Here is a 23,909-nt window from a genome sequence, read left to right on the forward strand (position 1 = left end):
GGAAAGGCCTTGCAGAGAGATCTGGACGGATTGGAGAGCTGGGCGATCACCAACCACATGAAGTTTAACAAAGGCAAGTGCCGGGTCCTGCACCTGGGACGGGTTCCTGAGTGCAGCTTTCTATGGCTTGTCCCTTTACCTCCCTGGAGATCAAATTATGAATGTATGCTAACAATGCTGTAACCTGAATGACCACGTCATTGAAGCAGGGCCTCAACACACGTAGCCGGTGTTTGGGAGGAGGACTGACTTTTTTACAACAAGAGCCCACCCCTCCCCTCTTCCTCCTGTTTCCACCTTTTATTGCTGAGTGGGACATCACATGGTATGGAATATCCCTTTGGTTGGTTTAGGTCAGCTGCCCTGGTGATGTTTGTCTTCTCACTTTTTGCCCACCCCCTAGGAGGGTTAGAGAGTCCTGGTACTGTGCCAGCACTGCTCAGCAGTAGACACGACACTGGTGTGGTAACACTGCTGTTCCAGCTACAAGTGCAGAGTACAGCACTGCATGGGCTGCTGCAGGGAAAGCTAACATTGCAGCCAGACCCAGTACAGCAAGGACAGGTACAAAGCAGGTTTGTCCCATTCGCAGAAGATGAGTCTTCCATCTGACCAAAGCATCAGTGTCACCATGACCCAAGTTGCCCAGGGAACGATCCAGAGGCTGTGCTGGTTTCTACAACTAATGACTTCTAAGAAGTGAGGAAAGAGATCTGCTTTAGATTATGAAATCTTGCCAATGCTATTCTTCCTGACAGAATAAGAGCTACTCTCTTTAGAGTAATCTTGTTTGTTTCTTCTATAGAAGCTGCAACGTATAGAAGCACATACTTCTTTACTTGCTGAGAGAAACAGCCTCACTAAGTATGTACAAATGTCCATTTTATCATATGGAAAGTCTCTGACAGACATGGTGAGACATAAAAAGTGAAGTTCTCTTCAACCCCTGAACTGGTATAACCCAGAGGTATAAGCAACTGCTCTCGAAACAGCCCTTCCAGAAGAGAAAGAAGTTGTTTTAGGTGATGTTTCTCTCCAGTAACACAGATTTTTGCTAGCAAGATGGAGAATGCAAATTTACCATCATAATGGAGATTAACTGTCTCCACTGAAATAGACTATTTGTCTTTGTTGCTCATGTCTAGCTCATGTCCTTTTGTAGGTTCAGTTCTCTCTGGATACACAGCTAATTGCTGTGAAGATGACTATCAGGACATTACTCTCACATAGCTGTTGCCATCTGTAAATATTTGGGCATATTCCCAGAGCTCTGAATGTGCAAATTTCTTACGACCAAAATAAATCAAGCCATTTTTATAAAAAGACTCAAATTCAAGCATAAGAGTTGAAGAAAATATGAACTCCCACCCTCCTCAAGCACAGACTTGAAAGGAAAATGTTTCTGAAAATGAACTTGTCATAAATTTAGTGAAACTTTTTTCTCTAGCACAGAGAAAGCATGCAAAGAGGTTTTATTTTAAAGAAACCAAGTTGTCAGTTGGCATCTCCAGCACTGGGGAGAAATGTCTTAAAAGATCAGCACCATGTGAAAGGAAAACAGGAATCTGAAGCAAGCGGACTTCACAGCTAATAAGCAGGAAAGCAGCTCAGGTCCTGCTGGAAGAATGGGGTTGCTGCTGTTCCTCTGTTCTCTTCATCTCCTTATCTGCCAGAATCATCAGAACAACCTCACAAGGTTCAAAAGACAGATCTCTCTACAGATGGCTGATGAGATCATTCTAATGGGATTTCAAGAGCTGCTAGTTATAGGCATCTTATGAAAATTGATCTCTGCACCACAGGTCCAAAATAATTTTGAAGATGCTTCATTTAAAAACAAAAGGAAACAAACACCAGACCAGTCCCTTTCTACCTTTCCTGGCCACAAAATAAAAAAAATACACCATTTTGCACTGCACTAAAAGTAGCATCCACTTCAAATGCTTCTGATTCTTCAGATTAATCATAAACTACATTCAAACAACCTGGACAGAAGTGTTTTCTTGATACTCATCCCAGATTTCAAAATGGATTCAGATTTTAAATAAATGCATATACATATGGAGATGTATGGATATATATAACTAAACCTGTGGATGAAAGCACTGAAGCACAGCTTCTGCATTTTGCGGTACTTTGCACCACTGCTGGAGAAGCAAAAATTTCTTAACAAAAAATTTCTTAAGTTTCCTGACAAAATACTCAAACATGAGAACTAGTTGGGAACAGTTGAAGATACATCCTATGCCAACACATAGTAAGATTCACTCTCTAACAGAGGGTTAGATATCTGTACTGAGAGGTTTTGTTACCAGAGAGATTACTTCAGCTTCAGAACACTAAAGAGATCAGTTCTATAAAGCAATTAGCATTTGCTAATGTACCTGTTCTTTCAAAATATGGTCATCCACAGGCACTTTGAGTAAGCTTTATTATGAGTGTTCCTCAGAGTGGGATTTGCCCTTACTGGTTCAATCCTGTGTTTTTCATTGTTTTTGTTTGTTTGGCTTTATTTTTTGTGTCTGCTTTTTTCTTGTTGTTGTTCTGATACTTATAAGGAAGACTTTATAGATTCTACAAAACTCATGAACTGCACTGCAGTTTTAGCACCTTCTTCTACAGGATGATATTTATGTACCTCCACAGGTCAATAGGACAGATATGATGCATTACCTGATTCAGTGCTCACTGATTTCAGCTGGAACATCTCCACCAACTTTACAGAGCTTTGCACAAGACCGTTAAAAGAGGCTTCCAATGAAGAAAAATGCTGCACACTGTCAGTTCTCATTAGCATTAACAACTCCAAACTACGAACCTGTTAACATCTTGGGGATCTCAGTACAGCTGAATGGGAGCAGATAATATGCAGTCCTGTGGGGCTCAGAGATGGATCTTCCTTTGGAAGCTAAATTTGCATACCTTAAAATGCAGGGAGAAGGTGTCTCTTTATATAAAACTTTTAAACTTTTTAATGCGTATGTTTTTATGTATAACTTTTTAACTTTTTCCAGGTACAGTCTGCTGCACACTATCTTTCTCAAGAAACCAATGTAAAATTCCCCAAGAGAGCTGCCTTGCATGCACAACAGAAAGCCAGCCCATGTTCCATGGAGCTTTGCAGCTGGGGTGGTGGTGGTGGCAACCTTGTCTGCCGTGCTTAAAAGTCACTGCAGCCAGCCCTGAGATTGCACAGCCTTTGTACTTAACATGCAGGCATGTCTTGTTTATAAATACAGTTTAAATTAACATCTCAGACAAAAAACAGGCCTATAAATAAAGATGCAATAAAGCTTCACCAGATAATGCTGAATAATGAAGGGAATAGTAACGTGCAACAGGAACCTCATTTTTAAACTCTAAGCAACTTCCATAGGGAACTGAGGGCATTCAGCAACTATCAGCTTCAAGCCATCAACAATTCTCTCTTTTCCTGTTCATGTCAAATTAAACTTCCAGCATGAATCATTGTCCAGAACATATGCCTCAGATCCACATGATTATTTACACAAAATTCGTACTTTCCTGCAAATTCCACATCTTTGTGTCTATTAAGCACAACTCCTTGCTGTCAGTTGTACTCTTGAGACGCAGGCAGCATCAAATTGGCTCATAAAGAGGCATTCCTTGCACAAGGAAGCTAATTACAATAAACTGCTGACAGAGTGCCTCTGCACATGAAGGAAACATGCTGTGGTAAAAGCAAAAGAAAAGGAATGTCAGGGTGGAAGGCGACTCAATAGTTCATGTATTCCCAGGCCTCACTTTCAGTTAGAATATTTGTTCTTAAACAGATTCCTCTAAGACATTTGAGAGTTTAAACTGTTCACTATTCATATTTTTCTCTTTTTTATTATTTTTTTTCAAAATTCTAGGATACAACTGGAGGTGCCTGTGCAATGCTCTGGGCATGCATCCCACAGCATTCAGAATTACAGCCTGAACATATCCACCTCAGTCCACGCCCTCCAGTAGGCTGCATGAGAGGGGAGAAGATGGCCTTTGCAGGATGCCCCGAGAGCTGACACGTCCAGCACCTGGCAGGCTCTCAGAGCAGCGTGTTCCCAAAGAGAGCCTCTCGCACGGAGAACCAGACCACCCCACCGGTGGCCCTCCCCTTCATTTGGGGGAAGTCCAGCTCAGACACCTCTGCTGGTCTCCAGGGAGGCAGTACTTTGTCCCAAGCTGCTTAAGATTTTATATTGCAAATATAACAACTTATAATCCTGTTATATTTATTTTAGTAGGTTATTATGATTATGCATTCAACTGTAGTGTAAACTGCTAAAAGTATATATCATAAAAATTCTACTTAGAATTTCCTGGGAAGACTGCAACAGCTAACTGAGCTGCAGGTGGAGGTGCGGGCACTGGGAGGCTCTGTCCCTCAAGCAGGCTGCAGGCAGTTCAGCAACCCCATCCCAGCAGGGCAGAGACAGGGCTGGAAGAGCCAGGTTCACACCAGAGAGGAAAGGCCCTGCTCATTTTCACTAGCACCTCTTATTTGGGGGCAGAGAAAGCTCAGAAGACCTCAGAACACTACTTTGGCACACAGGCTCACACTGTAACATGTGCTTTGCAGCAGCAGCACTGCTCACGCCAAGGCACCAGCAAACTCTACCGACCCTTCCACTCCCACCCACCTGCTTCATTCAGCAGCCCCAGAAGATCTCAGCTGTTTCATAAGCTTTAATTATCCTTCAGCACTAAGGAACAGTGACAGCCTCCTCTTACCAAAGGCCAAAGTGGTAGAAGTGGAAGACCAGAGACCTTCAGCAACTCACCCCGGCACTACCACTGTGTGTGGCTCCGCCAGCCTGGCAGCGCTAGCTGGCGAGCTGTGGCAGTGCGATAGCCCTGCTGCCCTCACCTGTGCCACGCTGCTCCCTGCCAGCCGCGCCATTGGACTGGTGGTGATGTGCACGGCCTGGGGAGCTTCACTAGAAAGCAAAATATTGACAGCTATAAACATGTTATTTGTTAATTTCAGCAGGGTCCGTACATTTATAATTGGCTTCTGCCTCCCTGAGTTCTCAAGTCTTTTGATTCCAGGAAAGGATGCACGTTTATTGGAAGTTACTCTTGACCCGACTGAGCAAACAGCAGGCCCCTCTAATCTTACCAAGTTAATTAGATTTTCCTTCCCTTGCCCCTTAACTATGTTTTGTCCTTATGCAGAATAAATTTCTGTGTTATTTCTGGATATAAAGAGGTCTTGTTCTCTTCCTTTTGCCAGTGACATTGCCCTATGTGCATGCACACCTCAGACCATTTAAGAACCAGGACTGCTGCCTAACAGCATTCAAACAGGTTGCTGGTTATTATTTTTCATAGTAAAAACCACAGAAGTGTTAAATAACCTGTTCTAGGTTACCTAAAATGTCATAGGGCACACATGGGAATAAAACCAAAGTCTCCCAAATCACAGCATTTGTCTTCCTCAGACTGAAAATCATCCCTTCTGTTATGAAGTCCTGACTTACCCTATTCAGAAAAGCTGGCTTTGCTATTGTGAGTCCAACAAAGCACACATCCCTTTTGAGGTGACATATACGATACAGAATTTTTGTATCTTGTTTTTCCTATCATACCATTATCTATATCTTTCTTACTCTAATTGTGTATTTCTGAGGCAATCCAGAAACACAGAAGTTTGTGCCTTCACTCTATTTGGTCTGCTGTTTGTGTATTCTCCTTCAGTTTTTCCATCTATGGCACTTATTTTAGCACTCAGCATTTCAAGGAAGCCAGGAAAGATTTTAGTTCCTGGTATCTGGAAAAAACGTCTTCAGACAAACCCCTGGTTGTCTGCTCAGTCTCAGCTTTCTCTCTGTGAGCATCTGCAGCCAGCAGGGCACCCTGCAGCATCACGCAGCTGGCACGCAAAGCATCAGGCCAAGGGTTTTGAAAACTGTTTGCTCCTTTTTGTGGATAAAAATTTGCTCCTTCCCATGAATAACCCAGGAAGTTTTTTCACAAGCAAATGCTTATAAGTGACAGGATTTTAATTTCAAAAAGTTTCATCTTAGAGCAAACAGACAGCTCCAGTGTACTCCTCTCTGGAGAAGTACACCTGCCCTCTTCCTGCCCCTCCGAGCAGGATGACAGCATTCAAAATGGTCTCTACCTGTCACGCTGGTGCAGCTCTGGTCTGCGGTTTCGTTCGCATGAAGTAATCATCAAATAAAGGACAGAAATGTAGTAATGGCTAAAATATGTACAATAACCATTGTAATCTTTTCTAGGCACATAGGAACCCATATTTTCTGCTCATGTAGTTTGATAGGCTTCTGCTAATGGCAGCTTGTGTAAGCAGAGACCTTAAGTCAAGAAGGAAATCACCCTTCCTCCAGAACAGTACTTTCCAGCACCAGATGCTGCAGATTAGAGTTGATGTAGGGGCCAGGTTGGAGCAGGAGGTGTCTACAGCATTTTCCTCAGCATCAAACAAAGCAGACCTTTGTGAACTACATACAGACAGGAAAAAACATTTCAAGACTGAGCACATCTTAAAAACAAATAAACAACACCACCACCACCACACTACCTAAACACGAACAAACACACACAGAACTGATCACTACTAATGAAAATCTTTCATGAAAGAGTACACGAGGAGAGGCATTTAGCAGAAGCAGACAGCCGCAGCCACTGCCCAGGACACAGGCTGGTACGTGGCAAGTCTTGGGCTACTGGAATCTGAAGGGTTTGGCTTCAGCTGCCCGCTGGGAGAGAGTGTGGGCAGGTGGCCGGGGCACTGGGCAGCTGCGTGAGCCCCAGCAGGGAAGGAGCCAGTGCTGCCGGGTGCCAGCAGACAGCACGAGGCAGGCTTGGGCAGCTGAGCGAGGAAACGGCCTTGTGCTCATTTCCAGCATTTGAGGAAAAAGGACATTGTGTACATTTTTTTTTGGAAGGGGGATGGGGGGGGAATAGAGCGAGCTGAATCCCTGCCAAGGGAACACATGCTCCTTCCAGCGGCTCCTACCAGAGCAAGCACTGACCGGCCTGCTGGGCTCCAACAAGAGGGAGTATGCGGGACTCCTGGCTCCTTTGCCTCCTCCCCAGCTAGCAGCGTTGGCAAACACGGTTATCCTCATCAGTTCTTGCTTTGGCAGAAGAGAACAGGCTGTGTGCTTAATCAGCTAAGCACATCGAGCTCGGAGGCAAACGCAGGCTTTTTTATTGCAAGCTGAAGTCAGATTTCAGTCTGAGTGGTTAATGTGCTCCGGTCAGCTATTTGTTTTCTCTTCAATTTGTTCGTGACTGCCTTGGTGAGGTATTTGTGTTTCTTTATTACTTTTATTATTTATATGAGACATAAACCAAAAACATTTTCTGCTCTAGCTAGCAAAGCAGCCCAGCATGCTGTTTCTCTTGCACAAAAATGGTCTCTGGAGGCGTGACAGCTATCTTCCCTCTCGTTATGTTAGCCCTTAAACGGGCAAGACTTTCTGCAAGGCTAACTGTCTAGATCCATCATCACAGGCACTGTCAGCAAGCTCATACCAGCACATTAACGTGACAAAGCCCCAGCTCCTGCCTGCCTTGTACCGTGTCACCTCCCCATGCGGTTCAGCATCCTTGGCGATGTGAGAGGTCAAGCACGGCCATGAGCCCGCCCACTAGGTTTTGCACAAGGCATTACTCACTTAGTAGGGGCAGAGGAGCAAGTGAGTAACCACCACGGACAAAGTTTACCAATCTAGCCCTGCGCTGCCCTGGAGGTGCGACTTTGGAAACAGTGGATCACGGACTGTTTCCACATCCCCAAGTTCTGACAGAGAAGCAGGGAAGACCTCCTCAGAAAGCTTTCTGACGGGCTGAAAAGCTGCTGAGCAGAAATGGCACCTGGCTTTCCTTTCTGCTGCGCAAAAAGCTGTGATTCAGAGTTTGTTTCAAGCCTATGTTGGCAACTATTGTGATTTTATCACCACTCTAAAAGTTTGTCCTGGAGACGTATTTCATAAGCCCCCTCCATTTTCATTAAAAAATAATAACTGCAGTTCCTAGCTGTCCTTGCAAGGAAACCCTGGTTAGCTTTGCAGTACCTGCCATGCAGATAAAGGACCAGAAATCTACACCAACTTGAAGCCAACCAGCATGGATAAGAATAACTTCTCTTCCCAGAACACTTTGGCGCAGGCTTCCAGACCTACTGCAGAAGCTGCCTGAAGTGGTTTGCTCACTCTGAGCTTCGCATTGGGCATATCTATTGAAAACAGCACTACCCAGATGTACGCTTTCAGAGCCCTGCACTACAATGCTTCAGCGACCCTAAGTGCCTGACCTCCGGCTGAATGACGAGGGGTTTAGGAGGGGCGATGCGAAGGCCTGGCACGCAGTGCTGACCACATGCTTTGGGAAGCAGCTAGGGACAAACAAATGGAGGGAATGGGTGCTGTCCTGTTAATATATTGACAGACTCTCACAGCAAATTCAGATAAAAGGACTTTCCTTCCCCACTTGTCTGGGCTAAGTCATTTCCACCAGGATGCAGTGTTGTTGGTGCTGGCTTTCCCTAATTCACTAGCCCACAGCATGACAACCATTCTCTGGAGCTGCAGAGAAAACACTTTGCATCTCCTCAAGCCCTCAGAATATCCCTTCTTAAAATAAATTCCCTCCAGCCTTCCTCCCAACGACAGAGGGGAGAGGAGGTGCAGGCTGGGAGGTGCACAGACCCAGCACCTCCTCACACGCACAGGTGCCCACAGCAAAGGGGATGAGCACTGTACTGTACAGCGTACAAAAGCATCCTCCATCTGTAGCCTACTTCATCTTCCAAGGCCGAGTAAGCTTCATCGACAGCACGGATGGTTTGAAGAGTACTCAGCTCTTCCGATACCACCACTCCATAACACGCTTGTCCTTACACTCAGATACAGAAGAAGATTCTTAAGGTCCCAAACAGTAACAACAATAGCATGTTAAGCCCACCACTAGGAGAAAATTGCTGAACAAAATGTACTCTTTTACATCAGGATTTGCTTCTAGCAGTTATCTCAGAGAGTTGTTGTTAATGACCTTCTATATCTTAATTGATCTGAGCTGCCTTGGCCAAGGCCAGGTAGCGTGATTGCTAGACCTTGGGTTAGCAGCGACGGGACTGCTGAATACATGCTTATCTTATCCACGTTAGCACAAGAGAGATCTAAAAGCTCAGGACATAGCCTTGATTTTTATAAGTCAACATGCATAAGAATCCTACAAATTCCTATTAGATTACAAAATGCAAAGCCTCCAATATAAATTATAAAACAGACTCCTGAGAATAAGCTCAATGGCTTTAGAACCAATATTCCAGAGAGAGCACTAATTGTTGCAATAAAGCTGTGTTGCAATTCTTGTGTCCCTGATGGGTTTCCAGCTTTCATTTTCAGCTGTAAACATTCAAGGATGTAATGTTTGAGTTCCCTGTTCTCCCTAGAAGAAAGGACACATAGAACTTTCCAAAGATTTGTGAATTCCTTCAGCACCTCCTAATCGAGATCTCCCCTTGCCAAAGAATGAGTATTTTACCCTGTGGTTGTTCGGAAAGATGTGGTATGATGTACTAGACATTTTGTCAGCGTTACATTCATTAGTCTGTTTTCATGTGCTCAACAGTGATCCTGTCCCCAGCTGAATGGCTTAGGTCAGTAATCATTTATGAAAGGGTATATGTAAAATGGAGTTAGTGAGCACAATATCAGAATAGTGAAATATTACAGGTACCCAACCTTCTGAAACTGTCCACAAAGGGGCAGCCAAAAGAATCCGTCAGGTGCTTTGCACCACTACCCCACCTGGAACCCTCGGCATCTTTTGCTTCTAACTTTAGGCTTGGTCCTCTAAGTTCACTGGAGCTTTTTGAAAACCTGATTTTTACTGCTCTTTTTTATTGTATCACTCTGGGAGCTGATTATTTCATCCCTGAAGATAGGCTGCATTTCCCTGTCTTCACCAGCTGGAGAAGAGATGAGCAACTAGAGTATCTGTGAGCTCACAAAGATAGACTGGCTTGCAGTCTGCCAGCACTGTGGTAAGCTATATTCATGGTCATTTTCTTGTCTTAGCATTAGTATTATGAAGTTAAAGCACAAATATGAACCCTGTACCGCTTGAATGCATTAACTGCTTCCCACTGTCACCCCTCATTCTGGACCCTTGTCACTGATGCTGGAGTAGGGCGCCAGAGAATAAATAGCCCTGGAATGCTACAGTGCTTGCTGCAGTCCTAAAATACGAAAGGAAAGTGGGTGAGATGGTGTTTCTGTATACCACCAGACTACTTGCACAAGAAAAGGGAACAAACGATACTGGTGATGCTGTCAACAGTTGCAGACCTGGAAACACTGAAATAACTAAGGCAGCTGGTGAAAATCTCTTGAAGAAAACTAAATAAAACTTGTAACTCCAGAAGCAGAAATAGAGATCAGTTGGCACAAATAGCATATTTCATACTGGGAAGAAACAGTTAAGATTCCTTGGGGGTTAGATGCATTTTGCAACAAACAACACCTGCAAGAGTAACATGGAGCCAAGGGATACAGGGGGTAGAACAGGAAAGGGATGATGATAGAAATCTCACTAGGCAATCCCACCACTTTCAGGAAACATTACAATAGCACGCACGAAAGCGCCTGTGTTGTTTTTCTTGCCTTATCGTTCAATTTTCCATATGGTTTAATGATGAACCACCTTGGTTCATGGTACCATTTAACATCTTTAGGAAATCTGTCATATAAAACATTTCCTCAAAGAATTTTGTGAACAGACAACAGAAGTTACAAAACACTGACTTTGTATGTATGGCGGTGACACAACTCATCTGACTCCTGGAGGTCGGCCACAAGACTGTACTAGGCAGGAAAAGTGGTATGGGAATACTGGCCCAAACGGCCTGGTTGTACCACTCACCTGCAATTCTGTCAACACCAAAAAATTAGCAGGTAGCAATAGGGCACAGGTAGCAAACCCCACATTTTTTGACTAAACAAGCTAGCTGTTATTAAAGCAGATGTTCTGCCTAGGTTACTTTCCATTGTACGGCAGAAGTATCTAGTGAGGTCAGGCCATTGCACAACACTGTCTGCACAGAGGGAGGAATTAGTTTTTCCAGACTTGGAGCTGTATCAGACACAGCTCAGATACATCCGCAGCTGGTTCTTTTTGGACCCAGCACTGATGCGAGCAAGCACTGAGCAGCAAGTGATCTGGTGCATGTCTGTCAGTGGAACTAGAGCCAACCAGGACACCACAGCCATATAAAAAGTGCCTCAGACACAGTTACAGTTTGGCCTTTTTTTTTTAAAGGGGGGAGGGGGGAAATTCCAACACAGATTTAGTCATCTTAAAAAGCTTAAGCAACAATAAATAAATTCAGCAATGGCATTATTTGGCTGTGCTTCCTTATTGATATCTACAGCTAAATGAGATCTCACCTCAGGCTTTCTGCCAGCACTGTGTACCAGCTCCTCTGCTTTTTATTAAAACCAAGATCATGTAGTAAATTAACCAAGTTTATGCTGCATTTGAATCACCCTTTGTCATTGTCCTCCTTTTTCAAACTTGATGATATTAGACTGCTTCCACATGCCTGTGCCAAAGCTAACAAATCTTAGCTTCTTCCTAAGCCTTTCAGTATGGATTCAGCCTGCTTTTTAGAAACATGGAAAAGTAAATACATTTTCATATGGTTTCATATAAATACATTTTTCATGTAAATACATTTTCATGTATTTTCAGAGTTGCAAAACAAAAGAAGCGAAGTTGTCATAGCAAAACCTATTTATGCTTGCCTGCATTAATTTCTTTCTTCTGTTTACCTTTTCTCTTGAAACCTCATTCAATGACCAGAGTTGCTTAGATAAACAACAAAGCATATCCAAAAGAAACAAGAGTAAGAGTCAAAGAAAATCCTGAGGTCAGCAATTTTTTAAAACATCATTTCAAACCACCAACATGTTGAACAAGTCAACATTTCTTAGATCTCAGCATTTGTAATGCACTTGTTCGAAGTTGCATTTTTTCCTCACTGAGTTGGCAACGCATTTCATTTCCTATGTTAGCAACGTGACTTCTGTAGGAAAGCCAGATATCTTTTAATCTTTCATGCTTTAAAATAAAATCATCACACGTTCAGCCTTCCATCAGTTGAAGTGGATGAGAAAACATTTGCACAGGCCCCTGCTCAGCACTGACAAGTCTGCAGCAAAGCTCTGGTCACCTCAGCCAGTGTTTGCAAGCCCCCAGGAATTGCTTTGGCTGCTGAAGAGCAGAGAGCAGTCAGCACCAGCTGTGCTGCATCCTGTCCCGCCTGTCAGCGTGTTTCGGCATTTTTCCTCCTGAGCAATGACCCCGGCCTGCTCGGGTGTCAGGGCACAGTGCTGTTCCTTTGCAGTGCTCCTGGGGAATTCCTCAGAGCTTGGGATCAGGAAAATACAGATTTACATATTAATATGAACTCTGAAGTAGTGTGAAACCACAGGAAAATGGAACCAGCCCTAAGCCTGAGCAGCTGGGCTCAGCCTGGAGAAGACAAACTCAGTATCCAAGTCCTGCCTGATGGCTGAAGAAAGGAGGAGCAGCATTACTTTGCTCCCAGGGCTGGCTTCCCCCCTCCCTGACCTGCACAGACACACACATGATGTCCACAGGGTTGTACCCAGGTCCCAAAGGACAGATGGCATGAGCAAGATGGAAGTTGGCGTGGCACTGATTTTTAATGCAAGGAAACTGGAAGCAGACAGAAAATTAAGCTATAACCCAAGCACCTACTCCATAAAAACAGTTATGCAAACTTCAGAGGAGATCATCCTGATGTGAATTTATGGAAGATTTTTACATTTCTATTTCTCTTTGCTTAATACGCATGTTTTTCCCCAGATAGCATACCCTCAGCCATCAAGCCATCTGTCTCGTTTGTGAGTAAAGAGGCATATATTTTTCTTGAGTCTTAAGTGAAAATAAAGGAATGCAGTGCTTATCTGATGTTCTGTTTACTCTTATATATCACCATCGTATAAAGCCTGTAAATATTTTCCATATGTTAACTAAAGCAATTCCTCCACTTCAGCAACTAGAAGATCTGTCCATACAGTCTCTCAAAGTAGCATTAATACATTAAATTGACAAGAGTTGAATAAACACAGTTCCAGGGCTCTTTTTTTCTACCATCCCAGCACAGCAAAATCCCCGCAGGGCTAACATTCACTACACACCTCAGCAACTTCAGGTTCAAAGGCCTTGTTTCAAAAACACAAATTCAGCACATCAACTGTTTTAAGACGCCTTACCTTTGCTGGCCAAGCTCAGAGCAGTCTCCAACACCAGGGTAGGTCGCTCCCTCCTGCTCGCACCACACCAGCCCCCAGCCCAGGGCACACCTGCACAGCATGTGCCGGCTCCTGGGCACAGGCAGTTGGCCCCATGGTGCTCATGTGATGAATCCTGCAGCTCAGCTGGTGAAATAAGTTGTGCTCAGTTCTCCCAGCTGAAAGGGCAATGCCAGGCACCTAGGAGAAACTGGCATTAAGTAATTTAAAAATAAAACACGTTTTTTGGTGCTGAAATGGTCAAAACAATTCAGTGTGCTGACCCGGTGAGGAAGGAGAAGCATTGTAATAACTGTATGTAACCCTGTTGCACCAAAAGCACTGCTCAATGAAGCGGTGTGGCCACCCTCCTGGAGGGAGTCCTGTCTCCAGGTGCAGCTTGTCACACACAGTGGATTTTTGTGCAAAATAAATTCTTACATCCATGAACAAAAGTTAAAATAAGATTTCTGAATATACATGTAATGTTCTGTGTAAGCAGATACACGAGCAAAACCATGGATGTTAGTGTGTACTCAGTGCAAAAGGGTTAACTTTGGAGGAAAAAACAAACACGAGACATAGTCCTGTACCTGATTAAACTGTACCTGTACCTTGATTAAACTGACTTAATGGATTTCTGTTAGGATCATACCAGGATGACTATGCTATAGGAAAGTATTTATACAACTCCAAACATCCATAAATTGCCACATATTAGACACTCAGATTTTAATTCATCTTTCTATTGCCCTCCAACCTCTCCTTCCTTTGGTGTTTACTCATCTCCCTTGTAATTCTTATTTCAATCTGGCTGCACAGATGGGAAAATGTCTTCCTTTACAAGTGAAGTCATCGTTAGGCTGAGAATAGGATGGGCAGATTTCTCTGAAAAGTTAAAACAGGAATCCCTTGGAGAGATTACTAAAGAAAACTCAAAGCCTTCTGCAATGATACAGCCAACATCTCTTGTTTCTTTCACCCCTCTGCGCCCAAGCAGCGGGTGAGTCACCCCCAAAAAACATCCAGCACACAATGATCAGATCACACAAAACAAATTTCCCCAAAAGCAATCTGTGTTTAATATTGTAGTCCAAGAACTATCCAAAACTGAGTTGCCCCTTGCCATTTCTCCCAGTTTCTCACCCTGGTTTCACAGAAGTCATCATGGATGAAGCACACACACAAAATAAAACTTCTGACCAGTGCTTTTTCACTATTAATTACTCATTTATTTGAATGTGCTTGCTTTCTAGGCTGAGTAGAGTACACAGTGGGAACAATTCAAAATGGAGAGTGCCCTAAGTCTGACCACAGATGGAGAAAGGCACCCGGGACAACCCTGCCCGCCCTGAGCTGTGCTGCGCACCCCACGGCTGCGCCCTATGAGTGGGGCCACGCGTGGCTGCGTGGCAGGGGAAGCACTACAGCTTCACCCTTCCTTCTGAAGCCCCTCTCCACCTGCCTGGCCCCATATGCCAAAAGCACCCTCAGCATAGAGCTGTTGTGTCCAGCACAGGTGTCCCACACAGGAACATGTCTCCAGCATGCCACAGCAGGGCCAGGGGCTGCAAACCCCAAGGTCAGTTCCCCTGGTTCCTCACAAGGCCCCATGGTGTCAAGCCCCACAAACGGAAGGGATTTTGCTGCCCAGTGTTCAGGCTTTCTGCAGACAAAGGTTGAGGAAAGTAAACAGTGGTGTGTAAAAGGGAAACCATTTATCCAAACTACACTGCAGACAGAGATTAGGGTCCGACCGAGGTATCCCAGATCCCAATCCAGTGGTCAACCTCAGGCTGGGAGCTGGGAAGCACAGTTCTGACCCTCAGCCACCCGAGAGGCTTGGCTGCAGGCACAGAAGTCTGAAAATAGGAGGGTACTTTGTCCTGATTGTTTCATGGGGTGGTGTGATTCATCCAGACATCACGCAGCATTCATCCTTTCAGCATGAGTAATTTTGAAACAAACTACCCTCGGTGTGTAGTAAACTAGCTCCAGTGTACTTCAACATCCTTTAATCATCCACAATGACCACTGGACTAAGTCCCTCGACCAACAAACACACTTGATTATGCTGGAATATTTCCAATGTCCATCATCTACAGAACATTCTTCTACACAAGAGCGAAAAGCGGTGTTAAATGATACAGGGCATGACATTCATCTCTTAGTCAAAGGGATCTCAGAACATGCAATTAGTTTTGAAATACGGAGTCAACATAACACGGTTGTTTTAGGTTTGCCCTGGACAGCAATGTTTCCTTACCACATCAACCCCTTCGTGATGCCTCTCATTCCTGGGAGTGCTTACTTTACAGCCTGACATACAGTACTTGTGTAGATTCGCTCTTCCACAAGTTATGTGTGTTGTGACAGATGCTCTGTGTTGTAAATACACCGGATGCTCCCTGGGAGTAGATAACAGAAGGAAGAGCCTCTCATATCCTAGCTACTGTCCTTCAATGTAGCTTATGTGTTTACAAGTGGACAGTATTTAGAAACAAACAAAAAATAAGTAATGTCAATAAAGGGATCGTGCTCGTAAAATAACAGCTCCCAAGTTTCACTTCCTCATCGACGTACCTATTGTTAGTGACAAAATTGCCTCATTTAGCTCTAATTTATGGTGTTACTTGCAGTAGGAAACAATATGGAATATTTCACTGTTTTACTTTTGCAGATAGCATAGAGAAAATCACTTTAGGAACAAGGACTCTGTAGTTCAAAAATGTAGGGAAACTTTCTTGATGTAATGCTTTAAAAATATACTGAAGGACTACAATTTTTTGCATGTCAAAATGTGCCTTTTAGCAAGCAAAGTAGGAAGACACCTACAGCAACGTGTTTTTAATCTTTAACAATTTACTGCAGATGACTGAAGAAGTTAAGTGGAATAGAGACCCCTGCTCTCAGAACATGGCTGTCAGATGTGCACTATCTTTAATGTACTGAAGTGGATGTGAAAGCCTCATGTGAGAGAAAAGTGAGGCACAGAAAGCTAAATGGCTCAGTGAGGTTGCTGGCAGGGCAGGGAACGCAGCTGGATTTGCTTGGCATCTAGGGTTGGGTTCACCACTGCCCTGTGCCCTGCAGAGTGGTTGTAGTGCTCCACAGGAAGTAGAAGGATGTTGTTCCTGAGACTTCATTCTTCAGAGCAGTTGCCTAAATGAAACAGAGCAGAGTTGTGCCAGAACGCCTCAGGGTAGATTGTATGAATCTCAAGGAATATAATAAAAAGCCCCCAAGGTCCTGGATTTAGACTTCTCAGGATCTGCTCCAAGTTTCCTGTAAGACTCAGGAGCTGTACCTCTCAAATCAGCACTAATTCTCTGCTATCACAACTGTGAGCCCTCCAGATGTCTCAGACCTGCAGGCAAGGTGGCCTAAACACAAATTTTCTGCACCCAATTTACAACGTGTGAACCTTGTATTCTAAAGGTATTTCCACTGTATCGCAGTACCTGGAGTACACAGAAATAGCAAAAGCTAACAAGAGACAAGCTACTAAGACTTATTTGTCAGTGTGAGGATTCAAAGAGAAAGGAAATATGCATAAGTGGCTTTTATTTCAAAATGAACTCAAACTGTGAGGAGAAAGATACACAAACAGACATCAAGAGGAAAAAGTTCGGCTGATCTACAGGAGAGAGATTTACATGGGAAATTCCCACTGGAGCTCAGACAATTTATACGCAAAAACCTATGAGTATTGCTTGGGAAACAAACCTGCAATATCAGACAGTACTGACACACTAGTAGGCAACACAACTTCAGATCTCTGGTTTTTGCCCACTCACACTTGGCTGAGGGGAATGTCAAAGAAAAAACACTGCCACAGAGAATCTTTTTTTCCTTGATCCTCATCAGTTAAAAGTTTGTATTACTATGTTATGGAGAGGAAATCCTAATGTTTTTACAAGACTTACATGCTAGCTTTGGTCAAACACTCTTCCTCAAGAAAAAGGAGCAAGACCTATTTTGTTGTAAACCAGACAACCCTTCAATTGGTGTGCTTCTGCTATCACAGTGACATCCACATGGTTACAAGGCTCCTTTAGAAGAATAAAACAAAGGTGTGACTCTTCCACAACTAGATGACAGTACGTGTCTGAATTCACAGACAGAGGCATAAAGCTGTGCAATGCAATTCATTAAAGCTATTCAAAACAGGCTTAATTTTATCACTAGGATTCCTCAGGAAGATAAAGCAAAGTTCTGTGGTAGATGAGAAATCTCTCATGAAAGACTTGGCCAGGTCCCTGTTTGACCCACAGATCACATGAACCTTTTGCCTGGCTTACGCACGGGGTCCCTGAAGATGAGAAGTTCGCAGAACGTCCCTGCAGTGACCTAGTCCTGCACAATGAATCACAGAGTGTGTTGAAAGAGCAGCCCATGATACACGAGAAGCGTACGATTCCCTTAAATTCGATGACTGATAAAAGAACTATTTTATTTCCTTTAGAAATGTTTTTAGCACTGTGCAACAGCTTCATATGCCTGTATTCATAGCTTCGTATGTCTGTATTTATAGAACTGGACAGTATTTTCTGTCTACAAATTTAAAATCTTACCCAGAGTTCAACACAACTAACGTATTTAACCCATACTGATTTTTTTCCTGCCCATTTCCCTCTTGTCTGAGAACTCCATGTGATTTTACTGTTTTGATTGCTATTCCAAGGCACTTGATGAGTCCTGAACAAAGCTGTAGCCTATCTGTTATTTGCAGACTTTTTTTTCTGGAAATATTTCTTTAACACTAAAGAGCTCGCGCCACATAATGCTTGACTTCACCACATGCTACTTCTTTGTTTCCTGTGAGATTACCTAACTTATAAACACACTTTACTTCCAGAAGACAAAGCAAAAAGGCACCAAGCTAAAGAGATACTTGCTTGTCCAAAAAGCATGCTCAGAGGTGTGAACAGATGCACACATGATGCAGAAAGGGCTTGAATGAAACAGGTTTTAAGCCTCACTGGTAAGAGGACTTAACCCCCTGCAGTGCTGGCTAGCCCAGCCTCAGCTGGTGTGGATGTGCTTTAAAATCATTGCAGTTAAAAACATCTGGAAGCAGGTTCTGCAAGCAGGGCTCATAATGGGTGGGATAGTTACAGCTGAATCACGTGTGACTAACGCTGGTGTTTTCCTTAGAAGCCAAACCACAAGGCTGCTTTGAGAAGAGGCACACACACAGCATAGCCCACGGACCGTTTTGCCCATGGGGAACAGCACTGCCCGCAGCCCGGGCACTGCTCAGCCTGGCAAGCTCACAAGTGGCAGTGCTGGGGCATGGGCAGCCTGGCCACTTGCATGTCACTGGTGCTCCCCTCCCTGTCTGATGGTGGCACACGCACAGCTTGCCCAAGAAAGACAACCTGGGGAGCATGGCACCATGCGGCTGGCCTGGGGAGCCTGCCACCACCCAGCGGATGAGGATACCTCAAGTGCCATCCTGTGTGCTGCAGCAACGTCGAGAACTACCCAAGTCTGCAGCACCAGGCAGCCTGTGGCTTTGCCATGTAATATCTCCAGGACTAATTAACACATTACTCATACACTTGCATGTACACTGCTCAAAACAGCTGCCTCAGCCTTCTTTTAGGGGCTTTATAGTAAAACCTATGCAATTCACTGAAGCCAGAATAGCTCTAGTGCACTGATACTTAGCAAACCCTGCCTGGAGCAGATACATTTAAAAACTGCACAGCATTTTTCATTGGCTAACACAAAGTGTGAGCCTTCTTGACTTGAATGCAAGCAGCAGGACCAGCACTACAGTTGTAAGAACTCTAGTTGGAAATAAGAGCTTTTGTTGCTGATTAGAGTTGTGAAAAAAGGCTTTACTGCTCCAGAGTGAAACTCAAATGCCTGGAGAAAGTGGGTAGTGTGTTCAACTTGGGCTGTAAGAAGTATGATTTGAGAGACTAGGGAATAAGTCCTGTTTTCAATAAAAGACTAAAGAGGGAGGGAAGAGCTGGGGTTCAAGGAATCATCTTTGGATTTGAAGTACATTGGCAGCTGTTCAAACTGGCTGCTTGCCAGATTGTATTGCTGCAATTCAGTGCTTTTGAGCAGCTTTTGCACTTGAGAGATTCTCTGCTGGTGTAAACAGACACAGTTTGACTGAAGTTAAAGGAGCTGGTTTATACCAGCCGAGAATCTGGCCCTTGATTTGCTCTAAAAATGAAATAGTGACCCTCAATAACAACAAACTCTATTTTTCTTCAAATGTGGCACTGAGCCTGGGTCCTGGCAGGTGCCTCCAATTTTACACGCAATGGTTTATTTCAATGCTGTTAAAAATCTTCATAAAGCTTTGTAAGCCAGATGCCACGCTTCCATTATCCCAGCTAGAGATAGAAGCTGCATACCTGTGTGGCAGTGACCCTGACCATCACTAACCTCCTTCCATGTAACCATTACCTCCATTGGCTGTGTCACAGGAAATTTACAGTCATCTTTTTACACCGGCACCACCAGCACACACCAGCTCTGAGAATCAACCCGTTCATTCCTGCTCAACCATAGGATTTTTGTAAGAACTGCTCCCAACGCTGAGCAAAGCTGTCTACATAATGTGGTGTCCTGGTTTCAGTTAGGACACCACAAACACAACACGTGGGCACCCAGATTCATCTCAGCTGACCTCAGGTGCTCAGTTTGGAACTGAGCTGCTCTAAGATCTCTCCTGTGCCACATACAGTACACAGGCAAGGTATGCAGAGCTAGCCCCCAAGAGTGCCTGTCTCCAGTGATCATATCCGAAACGTAGGCTGGTGGCTGCCCTACCTCCTTGAGCTAAGCAAAGACAATGCAGACCTTTGAAATTTGAAGTGAGCACAATGAAGAGTCGTATCTTCCAGCTGTAGAAAACTTGTTAGCAGGAGCACTGCCCTGCGTACTCTAGGTGCTTTCTGGACTCTTCATATCTACATGCATTTATTCTGTAAGATATGCACTGGTAGCTCTCCCTTTTGAGTTCTTCTATTACTTGACGGAATAATGCATGTTTGTATAGCCACAGGCATTTAAATTTGAAAACGTAAATGTCTGAGCTTTTTGGTGTCACAAGCTTTGTCTTTGCTCAATAAAAGCAGAGAAAAACTATAAAATGTAGCTGAGGCCCACAAAGCCATATTATTTGTCATTACACACACATACAAAACAAACAAACAAACAAACAAACTACAATAATTAAGATTTCTTGCAGCTTCTAACAGAGAAAATAGCAAACTTGTCCTTGTTTCACAGCTATTGTGAAAATAAAACAGATACTGACTAAGAATTACGCACTCTAGAAGTATGAGGTCTGACTTTCAATATCTTGTATTCTCATCCTATGATGTTCAAGCTTTTTTGTTTTGTTTTTACCCTTTGAATAAAATAGCAGTGCCATAAATGAAAGTTTACAAAAGAAAGCAATGGAACAATCTTCTGCAATTAGCTTGGCATAACGCTTCTACCATTAAAGCAGAAACAAAATTAATTGCACACAGTGCTGTGCCAGAGCCAGACTGCTGATTAACTGTCACCTCCTCAGAAGGCTGCCCCCAGGTGCTTACCATCTGAGCTGGAAAAATTGCTGCTGGCACACAGCCCACAGGGACAGGGGAAAGGCCAGCCAGTGAAAGCCTCTTGGTTTATGACAGACCCTTGCTAGCATCTACTAAAACATGACTCACTTCGGGGACACACAGTTGAGGGAAATCACAGAAAAATTAAGTAAGCAGTGCCAGCAAAAACATGGGTGTACTTACACTAGCTTTGTAATGGTACAAAGGGTGTCAGCGGGGTATATGTTTTCCAATATAATCATCCCTCAAACCTCCCTGGACAAAACCAGCACTCTCCTCTTCTCATGCTATGATACTCACAATCATAGCATTGGTCTAACTTGCTCTCTCGACTTGGCAATAACCTCATTGAGGATCACCTCCTTTTTCCATCCACAATGAACAACACCCTCTTCTCACATCATCACACTGAGGGCACCACCATCTTAACCCGTATCAAATAAAAATACAGCCTCACCGTTCTCCTCATGTACACATTCATGTCATCCTATACCAGCTCCTGTCCCTCTCAGAGCTGCCCAATGACCCCCTTGTGTGGCACTAAGAGAGAGCTTGAAGCATTTCACCAGAGCACCTGGACCCAAAACAATTGTTGGGTCTTCCCCTAGCAGTGAGAAGTTTTGAAACAAAATAGCAAGGGAAATTCTGTTTTTTGACCAGAGTCACAGAGCATGCAGGTGAGGTGCCATCTGCACCATGGAGATGTACAGAGAGAAGGAACAGAGGCCAGTCCCCACACAAAAGTTTAGTTAGATAGCAATTTAACTATTAACTAAAAATGTGAGTTGTCCCCCATACCCCCTGTCCCTCAACATACACACGTCCATCAGCAACAGCAATATTTAGTTAAAAACCATTCACAACGGCTCCACCTTGCACCTTACACACGCCCCCTTCACTTACCCTGTCAGCCATGTTTGTCCTCTAACAAATCTCTCCCTTCCTCAGAGAAACCATCCTGGAGCACTGCCATACACCTCCAGCTCCCCGTGCTGGCAAACACCTTCCCTCTCGCCTTGTCTGAGTTCCAGCACCAGGGGAGGAGGACTGGGCCCCATGATGCCTTTTTGAGCTGGCCTGACAGACTCCAGGGTGCAGCCGCAGGGACCCTGCTCCTGGCACTGCCCCAGCGGCCACCCGTCCTGCCCCTTAACAAGAGAGACACACAGACAAGGAGGAGCTTGTTCTCATTCATGAAAGAGATTCTTATTTTGGCCCCCTAACCATGTTTTTTTTAGCAGTCAAGGAGTTACCTAGAAGGTAGGACTAGTGCCTTATCTGTTCTCTTTGCAATGTGAACTAAGGCCATCTGGCCAACCTAAGCATTAGCACTTCAGTTGGTCATTTGAGTTGGTGATTCCTAATGGGAGTTATTTGTACTTTATTGTCCTTTCCCCTGAAGCATAAGTAACAGAGAGCTGCTTGGCTTACACAGAAACCTGGATTTGTCTCAAAATGGAAACATCTGTTAATAAAGAGCTTATCGAAAAGCTATATGTACCCCAAAGTTAGTATTACCTGCCAGTGAAAATCCTGCTCGGTTTGCCGATGCGAAGCAATTCGTTGATGTGAATTTCTGGTGATCTCTAATGTGACCTGCAAACCAGGGCTCTCACCTTGCAGTGGTGCAGCTCACAGCTGCATCCTCCACGCAACAGCTGTGAGGGCTGGCAGCTTGCTTCAGGCTGCAGCACAGCACCCATCTTCGGTGCCATGTTTCCACATCCCTTCCAACTGCTTCCTTCAGGTTGTTTTATAGTTTCCTGTCAGTGATTTAAACTTTCTGTGACACAGGATGGCACTCAAAAATTTTGTGAAATCCTAAATATGTCCAATGTAAATGCTCTGTATGATCCTTTTAATCTTTCTGTTTATGTTATTTTCCATGCTTAACAGATAATGTTACTAATCATTTTTAGGATCATAGACTACTAAAAATACTGTGTAGAACAAAAGCTTTTCCTACATCATAATTCTTACGACTCCTTGGGATATGCCTATTTGCACTAAAGGACAGAGCATGAACCTTTTGATCCTTTCTTTCCATTTACTGAGAAGATATGGAAGTTAAACGCTTGAAGAACTGGGAACATAACAGCCCCTTACAAGAATTGCTCTTTGATGCAATTCCTTGGGGATTGGGACACCATAAGAAATTGCATGACTGATAAAATGCAGAGCAAGTTTGCTGAGACACTTACAGTGTCTTGGAATACCATCAGCTTTCTCTGCTTAACACTGGGTGTTATGATCTTTAAAATACCAATTTAATTTTTTGCAAGTACAGTATGTTCTTTACTAGAACTGACATATGTAGTTTACAAGCAGCAATAAGTAACAGCTGAGCAAAAAGGAGACTCCATCCAAACATTTTTTAACCAATTTTTCAGATACCCATGCCAAAATAATTGGATGGAAAAAGATTTGTCATTTTAAAAGAGTGCAAGAGTAACAGTTCCATTCTGCTTTTCTTTTTCAGCTATCTGTAAACCATTGCTTTATGCTGTTTCTAAACAAAGTATAATTGCAGTGCTGTGCAGTACTAAACACCAGACAAGTGAGACTTGCTGCACAGCAGGCCTGAAGTCACCTCAGTATGCAACATCTTCCATACATGTTGCAGTGAGTCCCTTAAGGCTTCTAGCAAATGGAAATCTATAAAAATGTACTTTAAGCCGCTGCCTTCTTTGGGTAGGTGAACTGAAATTTGATCTTTCTTACACAAAGAATTCAAACTGTAAATGCATGTAGGTTCACAAGGCTTGCTCTTGGGCTGAAGAACTGGGAATACAATATGAAATCTAAGCTGCAAACAGACTTCCAAGCCTCATAAATATATCTGCTTTACAATTACAAAGTGACAACTATGAAAATCTATCAAAATATTGGCTCCTTTTTCTTTTATATTGTCTTGGAAGGAATGTTGTGATAAATTTAATTCTGTTTAAAATAGAACAGATCTGGACTGTGTTTTTCATGAAACTGATTAAACTGGCACTTTTTTTTTTTTTTTTTTTTTTTGACTTTCCCTAAT

General features: G+C 43.6%; 1 long non-coding RNA gene across 1 annotated transcript in view; it reads right to left on the reverse strand.

The window, feature by feature from the left end:
• LOC140003005 (uncharacterized) overlaps window positions 1-13,709 on the reverse strand; it is a 49,190-nt gene extending 35,481 nt beyond the window's left edge. Inside the window, exon 1 of the long non-coding RNA XR_011810881.1 lies at window positions 13,278-13,709. This is a non-coding gene — a long non-coding RNA (uncharacterized lncRNA). The remainder of the gene's footprint in view (window positions 1-13,277) is intronic.
• Window positions 13,710-23,909: the final 10,200 nt, after the last annotated feature.

The sequence above is a fragment of the Anas platyrhynchos genome, chromosome 8 (assembly GCF_047663525.1).
Source record: "Anas platyrhynchos isolate ZD024472 breed Pekin duck chromosome 8, IASCAAS_PekinDuck_T2T, whole genome shotgun sequence".
Taxonomy (NCBI): Eukaryota; Metazoa; Chordata; class Aves; order Anseriformes; family Anatidae; genus Anas; species Anas platyrhynchos.